Source organism: Orbicella faveolata, unplaced genomic scaffold (genome assembly GCF_042242905.1).
Source record: "Orbicella faveolata isolate gen_17 unplaced genomic scaffold, um_ofav_v1 contig_35, whole genome shotgun sequence".
NCBI classification, from domain to species: Eukaryota; Metazoa; Cnidaria; class Anthozoa; order Scleractinia; family Merulinidae; genus Orbicella; species Orbicella faveolata.
The window spans coordinates 7,677,501-7,690,983 of NW_028301564.1; the positions used below are offsets into that span (position 1 = coordinate 7,677,501).

Below are 13,483 nucleotides of genomic sequence, written 5' to 3' on the forward strand. Positions count from 1 at the left end.
TAACCGCATGTCCTCCCTGTTTCACAATTGGTACTAGCAAATGGTCCGTTAGCTTAGTCGGCAGAGCGTGGTGCTGATAACGCCAAGGTCGTGAGTTCGACCCTCACACAGACCAGACAGACGAATATTTTCCCCAGTTTTTTCTGTGTGCAACTCGATTATGATTTTCCTCTGGTGATCAACGATCCAAGATTCATAGCCTTTTGTGGAACTTAAGTAAGTGTAATTCCTGACTGTATTGAACTGTCAGTTTTCAAAAAAAAAAAAATAAAAAAAAAAATAACACCAATTAACTGAGAATGGAAACAATACAAACAAAACACTCCATTTTAAAGCTCTGTTTATAGGTAACGTTTGTCAAAATCGCTGTCAGAAGCCAAACAATGTCATGAAGCTTTCAAGTGGTATACCATAGAATATCTCACGCTGGAGATAGAGAGTGAACGACAAGGACCTTTGTTCTAGTGTCAGTAGATAGCAGAGTGACTGCAATACAGTGATTTTGTACAAAAATTTATCATGGTCCACTATCCGAGTTTAATAAGCAGATAAATGCTGAAAAAATAGCTACAAAAAGAAAAGAAAAGGCAAAAAAAATATTAGTATGGGTCAAAAATCCTAATCTTGGAGAATTCGGGTATCGATCCCGGTACTTCCAGCATGCAAAGCTGGCGCTCTACCATTTGAGCTAATCCCGCAGACCACGTAGGTCCTTCAATAGGAACTTATGATCGAAATTACTGTGATTTAGCAGATTTAGAGATTTATATGATCTATATTACGGTATCTATTAAATCATCATGTGCGGTGTTCGGTTAATCCATCTAACAAGAAAATATGCAGACAGTACTGACATGAAAGAAAATGACAATTTTAAGTTAGTTCGCAGAATAATCACGTATATCGGGGAACGACTTTGGAGATACGTTCCAGTGAAATGAACAGCAGCAACACAATCGCAGGTTTTTGCCGAAATCGTTAGAACAATCTATTTGGGTTTCTACGGTAAGCTTCTGACAAAAAAGGAAAGAAGAAGTAAAGAGTTGCAACAACGAACAAATTAAAAAAACAACACTTCACTGATGGCAAATATCGTTGTCACGAGAAAAAAGAAAGACAGTTAGTTTCATTGGAGAATCCGGGTATCGATCCCGGTACTTCCCGCATGCTAAGCGGGCGCTCTACCATTTGAGGTAATTCCCCATTGCACAGGTGTTTTAATGAAAATAAAGCTTTGAATTAAAATGAATTCAACTATTCATTACATCGTAACTATTTGGAAATTTTCATCAAATTTTACAGAAAATAGAAAAGGAGACATTTAATATATTGCCTTTATTATTATATTCTAACATGAACACTTAAAAAAACTAAAAGCTATTTTTAAATAATTCAAGAAAAATTTAAGGTGGCTCTGAGCCTCATGTACCGACCTTTACCAAAAGTTGCATCTTAACATACTTATCAAAATTTGATAATATAAAAAATTATCCGTGTCGTTTACGAATTATAAGCCCCCAAAGCTGTAGTTAAGTGTGTTTTTAGCTGTAAGAAGCGAAACAATGTCATTATGTGATGCAACGCTTTCAAGTGGTGTACCATATAATATTTTGCGAGCCTCTTGAATTTCCTCGGTATATAAACGAGCCTTAACGCCAGTGTGTATACCAAGAAAATACAAGTGACAAGTGGGATATTCTATGGTGTACCACGAGATAGCGTTACAGAACTGATTTATACCATGCCATTATGAAGGCCTTATGCGTCCGATGGCGCGATGAGGACTGATGATGATGATGATGATGATGATAGAACATACAGTGGCCACCACAATCAATGTCATATGCCCGCGGCGTATGGTGGGAAGTTTGGAGGTAATACCGTCGAATATACAACGGCTTCCTGCATTCTGATTGGCTGAATTTTCTATGACATGGCATAATAATATAAAGACCAATATAGGTCATGTAAGTCTCTATATCCAACCTCTCAATCACATGAATTTTTCTCATAAGTTTCTAACAAGAGTTGTGTTATGGGGGATTAACTCGAACGGTAGAGCGCCCGCTTTGCATGCGGGAAGTACCGGGATCGATACCCGGATTCTCCAAGAAGAAAATTTTTTCTACCCATGTTAACATTTTGTTTTGTTTTGTTTTTTTCTAAGCAGTTCTTTTTATCTGCTCATAAAACGCGGTTAGTGTGCCATGACGTCCTGTACAAAATCAATGTATTACAGTCACTCTGCTATCTACTGGCGCCAGAACAAAGGTCCTTGTCGTTCACCCTCTATCTTCAGCAGCCGAGGATAACGAAGATGACGACCTTGGAGGGTCTCATGTCTCGGGTGATATGAAATCCCGAAAGGAGTCTAGAGAACTGCCAAGCGATCATTCTTTACCAAAATTAGATGGTAACATTTAAACTCCGGTCTCTTCTACGGATTACAAATTTGCCCTATGTTTAACGTTTGTGTAACTGCAATTGGTCCGTTAGCTCAGTAGGTAGAGTGTGGTGCTGATAACGCCAAGGTCGTGAGTTCGACCCTTACACGGACCCGGAAAATTTCTTTTTATTTTTTATGATACGTGGATTGAAAATTATTTTACAGTTGATGCTCGTCTCTTTTTCTTTTTAAGCAAACTGTTTTAAGAACAACCCCGAGAGTATTTCCTGAATCATGAACACAGGCTACCCTGTCTGAACTAGCTTACAGTTCTCATGTTCTTTTGAGTCAGTATTCTCTCTTTGAACAGAACGTTGGGCCACTTTAAATCTATTCAGTTACGGCAATTCGAGTCACAATTTTCAAACGGCAAACGTATTAGGGGGAGTTAGCTCAAATGGTAGAGCGCCCGCTTTGCATGCGGGAGGTACCGGGATCGATACCCGGATTCTCCAATTATTTTTTTCATCAATTTGTTATTGGATATTTTTTTTTCACTGTTAAATTCTAAAACGTGCATTGAAATGTTCTATTGCATCCCCTTTCAGGAGATGATGTTCATGTCTTTATCTGTAGGAAACCGTGAATGCACCATATTCTCAATGTCAAGAAGATTATTCTTGAAAATATTTCACCGTGATTGCGATTATTATTATTTTAAATGTTTAAGAAGAGCTGGCTCACTGCTGGCGGAACTTAAGTATGGCTTCTTTGACACAAAGTGTCATGGCGCCTGTAACAGCACGCCATAATCTACAGAGGGAAAAATTGGCGGCCTTACATTTTACCACAATGCATAGCGTACCTGGATTTTCAAAGTAGGGATAAAATCAAATCTTTGCAACATTTGTCACTGCGTTACGTTCATTGTGTACGCTAGGTTTGAAGATTTAGGAAGGTTTCTGTGCATTTTTCATGAGCGTTTTTAGTGATTTTGACGCTAAGAATTATTGGTAAATGTATCAGTCGCCATCTTGTTCCCCACACGGGATTTTTTGGGATAACTTTTAGATAGGTTTCTTATCGCAACATCGACATGAACCCACAAGCTTATAACTTCAATTCCGTCGTGTTTAATAAGTAATATTCATTTATTTATTCCAGATTCTTAGCAAAACTATCGTTGCCTTCAGTTAATTTTCAATCTTCTAATTTCTGCTCTGTAAACAGGGTGGCAAGACAGTCACACGTGCAGTAAAGCCTGGTTTTCACTAGCGACGCGAGCACAAGCGCAAGCACAAGTGCAAACACAATAATTCTTATTTCACTGTGAAACCGGCCTTGACGGAGGCATAAACACAGGGGCAATCACAAGCCAAGGATATTAACCACACGTGGTTATCTTTAGCCAATGAAAAAACTGCATGCAGATTACCTCGCGCCTAAACAATCATGTTTCAAAATGGCGGAAGGTTCAAAAAATTTTCCTTCTGCTTGTGGTAACGTTTGCGTCGAATTTCGTTTTTACTTGGGTCATCCCTAATGCTTGCGTCTGTACTTGCGCTTGTGCTTGCGTCGCTAGTGAAAACCGGGCTTAATCATGCGCAGCTTTTTGCTTCACTAATGGGACAACCAACGACAATTCTATTAGCATGTTTATACTGCTTTTTTAAAAAGCAATTTAAAAACTCTCTTTTCGGTTTTGATAAGGACTGCACGAAAACGAAAGCAAGCCAAATTTGTTTTTCTCTTTTTTCTTTCTTTGCGCGTGAAATGTTTCCTTGCTCATTTCAAAAAGGCATTTGCAGGGCAGCAGATATTTATTAAAACACGTTTAAAGAAGGCTTTGTAAATGGTAAACAAATTGAAGTCAGAGTTTCACAGTTCGGCGCATGCCCAAGCTTTCGCGTGAGAATAAAGTATCATTTTTCGCTTACTTTCTTCTCTTTTCTTCTTTCGCTCCTTCGTTCAGTTGTTTACACGCAATAAGCCAGTGATAAAAAAGTCACAGAAATCGATGGTGTTACGACTCGTAAAGTATTTGGACAAAATAGTAAATATGGGGCCTGTCCGGGAGTCGAACCCGGGACCTCTCGCACCCAAAGCGAGAATCATGCCACTAGACTAACAGGCCAGACATATAATGAACTCTTTAGACAAACGCTTTAATCTGCTTCTCCCTTAACTCAGCTGGTGTTTTAATACCTGTTCTGTGTTGTGTTGTAGTTACCAGTGCAACTCCGCTGATTAACGGAGTTTTCCGCGTCATGTTAATAAAGCAATTCTGACTCAGCATTAACACGAGACATTCAATGGGAATAGTTTATTGAGAATGCGTCAGTCAGCTATCTGATGCAAATGTATTCCGTCTAATAAGATAGTCTATCTCCTTGCAAATTAAAACGGTTGGTTCTAACAATTAAAACCTGTTCTACGCCAAATACAAAACACCACTAAAAGCGTACCCTTAAGATATGGTCAAAACATGTGTGGAAACGTATTCCTCAGAATCCCGAGGAAAGGGTACAAATCAATAAGCTATAAAATTTTACAAGACGCTGTTAAAACAAAGCTTAATAAAATTTTGGACGAACACGAAGACTGACCGATCAAGAATGACGTAAATCTCCCGCCAAAAGGCAAAAAAGTCCTTAAACATCCCAGGACAACCCGCGAGCCTCTCCATCATGCTCTCAGAATAGTAATCTCTGACTAATTCGTCCCTCGATCGTCAGAAATTACATATTTCAAAAGCGCAAATAAATTTGTTGCTTTCTCGGCTACAAGATACAAGATGAAAAAAGAAATAAAAAGAACAAGCCCGTCTTGATTGACAGACGTCACAAAACCGTGAATAGCAACAAGCGAACGATTGGGATCAGTTGGTCAAATGTCTGAAAAATTAATGTTTAATTTTAACAAGAGAAGAGAACACAAGTCTCTGTCCCTCTAACGTAGGGCGCCGTAGCTCAGTTGGTTAGAGCGCCTGTCTTTAAACAGGAGGTCATGGGTTCAAATCCCATCGGTGCCTCAGAGGGGTCGAACTTTTTAATTCTCGATACTTTTTCATTACTTTTGCTCATCGAAACTTCACATATTGTTTAACAGGGAATTTTTGTAAGGTTGTGATATCCAATAATAGTTTTATTTTTAAGGTCCACGCTGGGGTCGACTGAAAAATTACATGACGGTTCATTTGAAGGGCTACTATATATCATGAAATTCGCATCTTTCCTATCCATGCCATTTTAAAGCACAAAAAAGCAGACTGTACGAGAAGAAAAACGCCGTTTACTCTTTCAAAGATCTCCTTTCGTTCCAGAGATATTCAAGATTTTAAAATATGCAAATTAGTCAAGTGATGACATCTTAAACTCGACCAAATTTTAATCAAATTTCATGAAAAAGATATCTCAGCCAATTTGTATCAGAAATCTTTGATTCTTTACGGTAAGATTCTACTAGATGTGCTCCACAATATGAGCTAAACAGTTCTGTTACCATGGGAACATGCTAGGGCGCAGACGTCCTCGATATTAAAAGCTTTTCTGGCAACCTTTGGCGTTCCATTTTGATATTTGCCAGTGGTGCCTCATCTGCATTATCCAGCAAGCATATATAAATATGTTAGGTAGCAATTGTAGCCTTGTTTAATGTTTTTCGAGCTGAAAATCACTAAAATATTTGAATCAGATTGGAGGGGAATGGAAAACAGTTAGTTGCCCTGGGAACAATGGTTCAATGGTTTCCGCTGCAAATTGACCAAGATAGCTCTATTTATACATTCGATGTAATATTGAGCTGTCTTTCATTTGCATATTTACACATTTTTCAAACTTAAATATCTCCGGAACTAATGCAGATATTTGCAAGCGGCAAACGGCGTTTTTAATATTTCGTGGAATTCCATGTGATTCACCCAAAAATTTAAGGAGTAAAATTTGATCAAGTACCATGCACGTTAGCGTGGTTTAGAAATACTTCGTTTCAAGATCACGTGCTTTTAAAACATTACTCAAATGTAAATAGACGCCCTGGATTACATTTGTCGCGTTAGTTCAGCGACATTTCTTTGGCCGACTTGTCTCGTTTGATGAATTTACATTTCTTTATTCCTTCATTGCTGTAAGAGTAGTTCGCCCCACGGTGGGGGGCCTGGGAATGGGGGCGGATAACTACGACTGACTAACATCCCATTCATGGGAAAGAAAAATACTTTCAGCTGTTTAATACAACGGAGACTGGGATTAGCTCTGCAGTGTGTGGGCTAGCAAGGCCTGGGTGCGGCCATAAACCTTTCCTTGCCATTCCGTGTCAAAGGAGGGCGTCAATTTCAGTTCTAAAAGATGAAATTCAACCTTTAACTGCCAGGTTACAATAAAGCAAGTCGTAAAGAAAAGAGTAATTCTTCAGAGAATCTTTGTGTTATCTGCGTTATACGGCTGTTATGAAAAAAGTTGCGTTACAAAAGCGTAAAAGCGTACCGCGCGCCAATACCGAAAGGTGCTCCGGGTATTGCTCGTTTACCGCTGGTCGATTGAAGTCCACGTTGTTTCAGAGCGACAGCGGAAAATTAATTAATAGGAGCATTCGCATCTTCTCTGATAGCTAGAGAAAATGATCCAAATAAAAAGTTTACAAACCGTTATTCGTACAGCAATGGTCAGAAAAACATCTGTCTTCAAAGAGAATTAAAGCTGCATATTAGCTAGTAAAATAAAGACTGCTGGAGAATACGGGTATCGATCCCGGTACCTCCCGCATGCTAAGCGCGCGCTCTACCATTTGAGCTAATTCCCCAAACCATAAACATTTGATTCAATATACAAATTACTATATCTATTGAAAACACAATGTTAGACGCATGACCCAATAATTAGTTTCACGCTTTTATCTAACCAAAGTACTTAGAATCTCATTTTAGAAAAACAGATAATTTAAGAAAACATGTTGCTTTTGATTCTAGTTGCTTGTTATTTAGAACATAAACTACTGATATTGACGAGAGATTATTAGAAAATAAATGGGAAACAACTTCTAATAAATGATTTCGGGATAACTATATTGCAACAAAAATCCCCTCATCATTTGAGAAAGCACGTTAGCAATGTATACATACATCTTAAAGAATAAAACCGAATCAGTTTGAATAAAGCCAATAAGCGGGTGCTGTTCCTCATTTGGCCGAACTTTTGACAACGTTCTTGTACAAAGGCACCGAGGTTAATGTGTTTGGTCCCTTAGCTCAATCGGCAGAGCGTGGTGCTGATAACGCCAAGGTCGTGAGTTCGACCAACACATGGACCACGAAAATTACTATTCTAGAGTGGGTGGACCCAAATTATTAAATATTTTAAAAACACTTGAAAATTACTTTTTTGCTATTAAACAAACATGAGGTGATGCTATAGTCTGTGTTTTGCATTTTGTCGTTGCTTTTCGTTTTTTTGTTAATTTCTCTGTTTCTGCTTGTTTTTGTTTTTGTTTTTGTTTTATTTTTAGCAATTGTGATGATTTATTCATCCACGTCTTATTCAGCAATGCTGAGTTTAGTCTCCCACGTAAACCAAGTTAAGATCGATTTTACAACAATAACAAAGCTTGAAATCTTGTTTTACCAGGTAAATGAAAACTTTCATTTAAAACTGCCAAGGACAATTTTTTTGTCAAAATTTAGCAGTAACGTTATTTAATAGTGTTCTACCAAGTAATCAGCTGTGTTTTAATATGCACTTGTTCCAGCAATTGGTCCGTTAGCTCAGTTGGCAGAGCGTGGTGCTGATAACGCCAACGAACTAGATAGTCGCCATTATTTTCCCCACATTTTTAAACAATTAAGTTGAATACATTTTGTTTTCTGAGCGTAACTCGATCATGGTTTTTTCTTTGGTGATGAACGCTCCAAGATTCATAACCTTTTGTGTGACTTTGGTACCTGCACGTAGTTCCTGACTGTAATAAACTGTCAGTTTTCCAAACAAAATAACAATCAATGGAGACATTTTCGAGCTCTGTTAGGAAGCTTTACTCTAGTTTAAAGGGTAAAGGTTGTTGTAAGAAACCAAACCATGTCGTGAATTCAAAGCGCCCAAGAAAATACAAGTGACAAGTGGGATATTCATGATATACCACGAGACGGCACTGCAAAACTATTTTATACTATGCCATAGAATATGCTATGTTACGTTTATTGTATTGCAGCTCTGGAACAAATGTCCTAGGTCGTTCCACGATTAAATAAAGATTCTGATTACCCTGTTGAACTAGCTTCAAATTGTCAAGTTATTTTGTGTCAGTATTGTCTGTTTATTGTCTTGTTAAAGGAAGTAACCTATTCACCGCAGATAATGATCTACTAGATACCGTAATATAAATCAGGTAAATCTCTAAATTTACTCAGTCAAAGTAATTTCACTCATAAGTTTGCAATGGGGGAAATATTCTGGGGAATTAGCTCAAATGGTAGAGCGCCCACTTTGCATGCGGGAAGTGCCAGGATCGTTCGTGACATTTGTACATTTACCTTTCTCTTCTCGGTCTCTTGACCTTTCTTTGTTTCAAACGTGTTTAGGAAGGGCACTTTATGTTCTGTTATTAGGGCCCGGCTGTTTGATTAGAACTGTTCGCAAGAAAAGTATGTTGCTTCTATGCACGGATATCATATTTATCATGTATCTTCGCCCGATTTTTCTTCGGAGACTACCGTAGCTTTACTTCGAGAAAGAACACCTTGTTTTGGAGGTCGATAGCTGTCGACCTCCTGAGTAGGTTTTAGCACGCTTCGCGGAAGGAGTATCTCCTGTCGGCGATCTACATGCGATGCGCCCCAATTAACTGAATACCTGACCAGAGTTTGGTCCGCCCAGATTGGTGCTTACAGTAGTTGATGATACCTGGCTTCGGAATTTTAACGAGGAGAATTCACATAGTCCCTGGGCCAAAGTATGCTTTCTTTTTGATGCCCCAAGTATATGTCAATTTACAGAGATTTTATGGTGCCTCGAGTATGTCAATTTACAGAAATTTAATGGTGCTCCGAGTATGTTAATTTACAGAGATTTTATGGTGTCCCGAGTATGTCAATTTACAGAGATTTTATGGTGCCCCGAGTATGTCAATTTACAGAGATTTTATGGTGCCGCGAGTGTGTCAATTTACTGAGATTTTGCAGAGATTTCATGATGCCCCGAGTATGTCAATTTACAGAGATTTTGCGAAGATTTCATGGTGCCCCGAGTATATCAATTTACAGAGATTTTGCCGAGATTTTATGGTGCCCCGAGTATGTCAATTTACAGAGATTTTCCGAGATTTCATGGTGCCCCGAGTATGTCAATTTACAGAGATTTTATGGTGCCCCGAGTATGTCAATTTACAGAGATTTTATGGTGCCCCGTGTATGTCAATTTACAGTGATTTTACATGATCAGGCTAAACGCGTAAAATCTTTGTAATGTAAATTATGTTTCCTCTTATTCTAGACGGTACAATTTACAAACATTTTCCAAACATTTTGAAATGAACAGAACTAAAAACTAAACAAAATCTTTGCAAAATAAATTTACAGACATTTTGTTTTTGAGCGGGATAAGTGACCAAGTCTGTAAATTCAGGATATTTTGGCGACTTCCGTTTGAGAGCAAATGCAATTTGCTTTCAACAAGAAACTGGAACATTGCAAGTTACAACAATGTGCACAGTCCCAATCAAAGGGCCATCCAGGCTGTTTGGTTGTACATATAACTGTACAACTGCATATGAGTTCAGCTTCCATATGAGTTTGTCAGGATAAATACTGATGTTCTTGCTAACTAAATCCGAATGTGCAGTTCCAGAAGATATTCACACCCAACACCCATTCATGGCCAGTCTTTAGAAATTCCAAATTAAAGTATCAGGAAGAGAGAGGTCTAATAGAGAAAAAACTTCCATGTGGGGTATGAATCTTTTCTTGAGGAAAACAACGTCTGAGAAATCATTAATTACAAAATAATGTTTAACAAATATCTTACCTGGTAATTCCAACTTTCAGAAAATTTTGCAATCTAGACTGTCTGGCCAGTTCATATATTTGACAAGTTGACACTGGGCATGTTTTTAAATTTGTGGGCTTCAACATCACATTACTATGTAGCAGCATTGGCCAACTAAAAAGAGCATAATTTGGTTAATTAATATACACTGTACATTATTACGTTGAAATATTGGTGTATATCGTTGCACACCAACAGATACAGAAACTATTGGCAGCTGAATCATAACAAGTGAAAAACCATGCATGAGACATTTACATGTACATGTAACAGCCCTCCACCTCAGAACCATCACAGATATGATATGATATTTTTAAACTCTCTGAAATTTCAGATTATTCAAGATTAACATGCACGTACATCATTAAGGGCAACCCTAAAACACTGAATCTGGAAACCGGAATTCGGAACTAGAAACTAGAATCCGTAATCCAGATGTTACGAATGATGATGGAAATAATTCACTTCAGCAATGTCTAATAAATAAATATGGGGAAAAACTATTTTGCTGTTATTTATTTTCTTGGCTTTACTTAAGCCACAAACTGTAATTGCTAAAACATTTTGACTAGTTCTGAACAACCCTTAGCTATACATCTGGCCCGATTGTTCAAAAGTTGGATAAAGCTATCCATTGGGTAAATCACTATCCAGTCAGGGTTAGTGATTTTTCGGGTGGATAGAGTTACTCATAGCCTACGAGAAGGCTCTAGTATCTGTCTCTAGTGCCTTAGCAGGCTAAATAAGTGTCTAGTGTTTTTCTGTATTAACATGTGAGCGAGTGCCTTTATGCGGCTTTTTCGCTCAAGTTCCCGGCCCAAACACGAGAGCCTGCTCATAGGCTAAGTTACCCATCTTTTGTTCAACCTGGCTCTGGTGAGAGCGGGGTTCTTCTCTAGATCAAATTGCTCTGAGAAGACTGGTGAGTAGCACGTAATGGTCTTAATCTGGAAGTTCGCTCGGGATATGCCCATGAATGATACAAAAGGAAACGAGTGTCACACTATTAATATAACGCTTTTAACAAACAGCTTTCTTCCTGAAACGTCAAAATTTAATTTGTTTGTGCTTCGAAGTAGTCACGCAAGTCACACAATCAAAGGGTTTACGCTATCCACGGCTAATTTTAGAACGGTTGTGTTTTTTCTCCTAGCACTGACTTAAAAGTTGCAAGTTCTGGCAAGCTCTTGTTTACCTCAGCAAATACTTCATTTTTCTTCAAATCTTTTAACTTGCTGCGATAAAATAGCTAAAGAATTCGCTTCATTTGCCGAAACCCACAAGAAATACTCGCAATATTGCACCTAAATTAATGACCGTCGCTTCTGGCGAAATAAACTTGCAAAGTAAACACGATCTTATTTGTCACGTAGCGAAAATGAAAGCTGCCACGTCAGCGCATTCCATGGCTGACCTAATACCCTTTTTTTAGCATTTTTAGCGTATTAATTATTTAACTTCGAATCCAACGCTTCGATAAAACCAAAAGAAAACATATATTATACACAAATAAAGAAACAATATCCGTAACAATGTCCTTTTATTAATGTTTCAACAGCTTTTGGCGAATAAACATCACAGGTTGCCTGATTCAAAATTTGGCTGAGGGGAAGTTTGGGTCTGGTCACCGACAAAAACAAACAAACAAAAAAAACAAACAAAACAAAAACAAAACAAAACAAAACAAAAACAAAAACAAAAACAAAACAAAACAACAACAACAACAACAACAACAACAAAAACACGGGTAGAACATGAACCGCACTCGGCCCATGACCGCGTGGCTAATTACCAGCATGCTTATTTTAGACGGTCTCAGGGTGCTTGGAATAAAATTACCACGCACTTTACTAAGATTCTCATAATCATAGCCCTCACTAGAAGTAACGGTTGCATGAATTTTAACAGATGGGGAATTTTTGTTTCAGTTTGAGGTCATTTTTACTTGGCAGCTTATTTTTTACGGGCAAAAACCTCAGCAAAACAATTTTCGAGTATTTGAAGAACTTGTTTTCTTTGATTTCTGGATTCTGATTTCCGGTTTCTGGATTCTGGTTTCTGGTTCTGGATTCCGGATTCCGGTTTCTGGGTTTTAGGGTTGCCCATCTTTAACAGTGTGTTTGCTTTACATTCAGTTTACACATGGCTGTTATCCAGCATAGGCAGACTTATAAGTTTCTTAAAATAAATTGCAACAACTATTGCATCTTTCGTCAGCTATTCTTGTGATGAAATGACACAAAAACTAAGTGCAAGAAGTCAAAAGCATAAAAAAACTTACCCGGTGATGCTTACAGTTCATCTTACTGTCTGCATATGCCATCCATAAACTGGTGCTGCCTGGACAATGTACTCATTATTTTTCTGATCACACCTTTTAAAACGTCACTGTTATATAATTTGTCCTGAAAAAGCAATACATGAAATGTTACGCCTTTGGCACTCACAAAATGCCTTTACAATGTACATGATGTACAATGTACACCATATCAACATTCACAATTCTTTTTACTTTCATTGTAACTTTTTTGTATCATTAAGTTCCCTAACTTGAAGACAGGATTTCCACATTAGGTGATAATTTGCCTCTGGAATCTCTATGAATTCCCAGGGGGTGATAACAATTAAATCGTGACTAATTTTAGCAAAGGAGGCGTTCAAATGTCAGATTTTAATGTTACGTTTACATATGTATAACTTTACATTACTCTTTGTATATATATAACCTCTCAATAATTACACCTGTAGACAGAAGGTGTGCTGGGGGAAGAGATGTTCTAAACTTTCTGAACTTTCCCCCTTACCTGTAATAGGATGACTATTATGAACTACGATTCGCAACCAACACCAACATCAGGTTATGTATACAGATGTATATTTTGTTGTCTTCTGTAATCATAAAAAAATAAAAATTTAAAACCATCCATAAAGTTCGTACTCAATAACACTGCTACATGTAGCGCAGTTACTGGGAATTGATTTAAGTGAAACTGTTGAAACAGCTCTGTCAAAATTGTTTCTAGCAGTTAAGGCAGAATAACAGAATATACACGTAGTACACAGC

The 13,483-nt window shown here is 37.9% G+C and overlaps 2 non-coding genes across 2 annotated transcripts; one reads left to right on the forward strand and one right to left on the reverse strand.

Annotated features, from left to right (window-relative positions):
• Nucleotides 1–2,828: 2,828 nt before the first annotated feature.
• On the forward strand, nucleotides 2,829–2,901 carry Trnaa-ugc (transfer RNA alanine (anticodon UGC)). The gene has a single exon. It is a non-coding gene; the product is annotated as a tRNA-Ala (tRNA).
• A 1,547-nt stretch (nucleotides 2,902–4,448) lies between these two features.
• Trnap-ugg (transfer RNA proline (anticodon UGG)) lies at nucleotides 4,449–4,520 on the reverse strand. The gene has a single exon. It is a non-coding gene; the product is annotated as a tRNA-Pro (tRNA).
• Nucleotides 4,521–13,483: the final 8,963 nt, after the last annotated feature.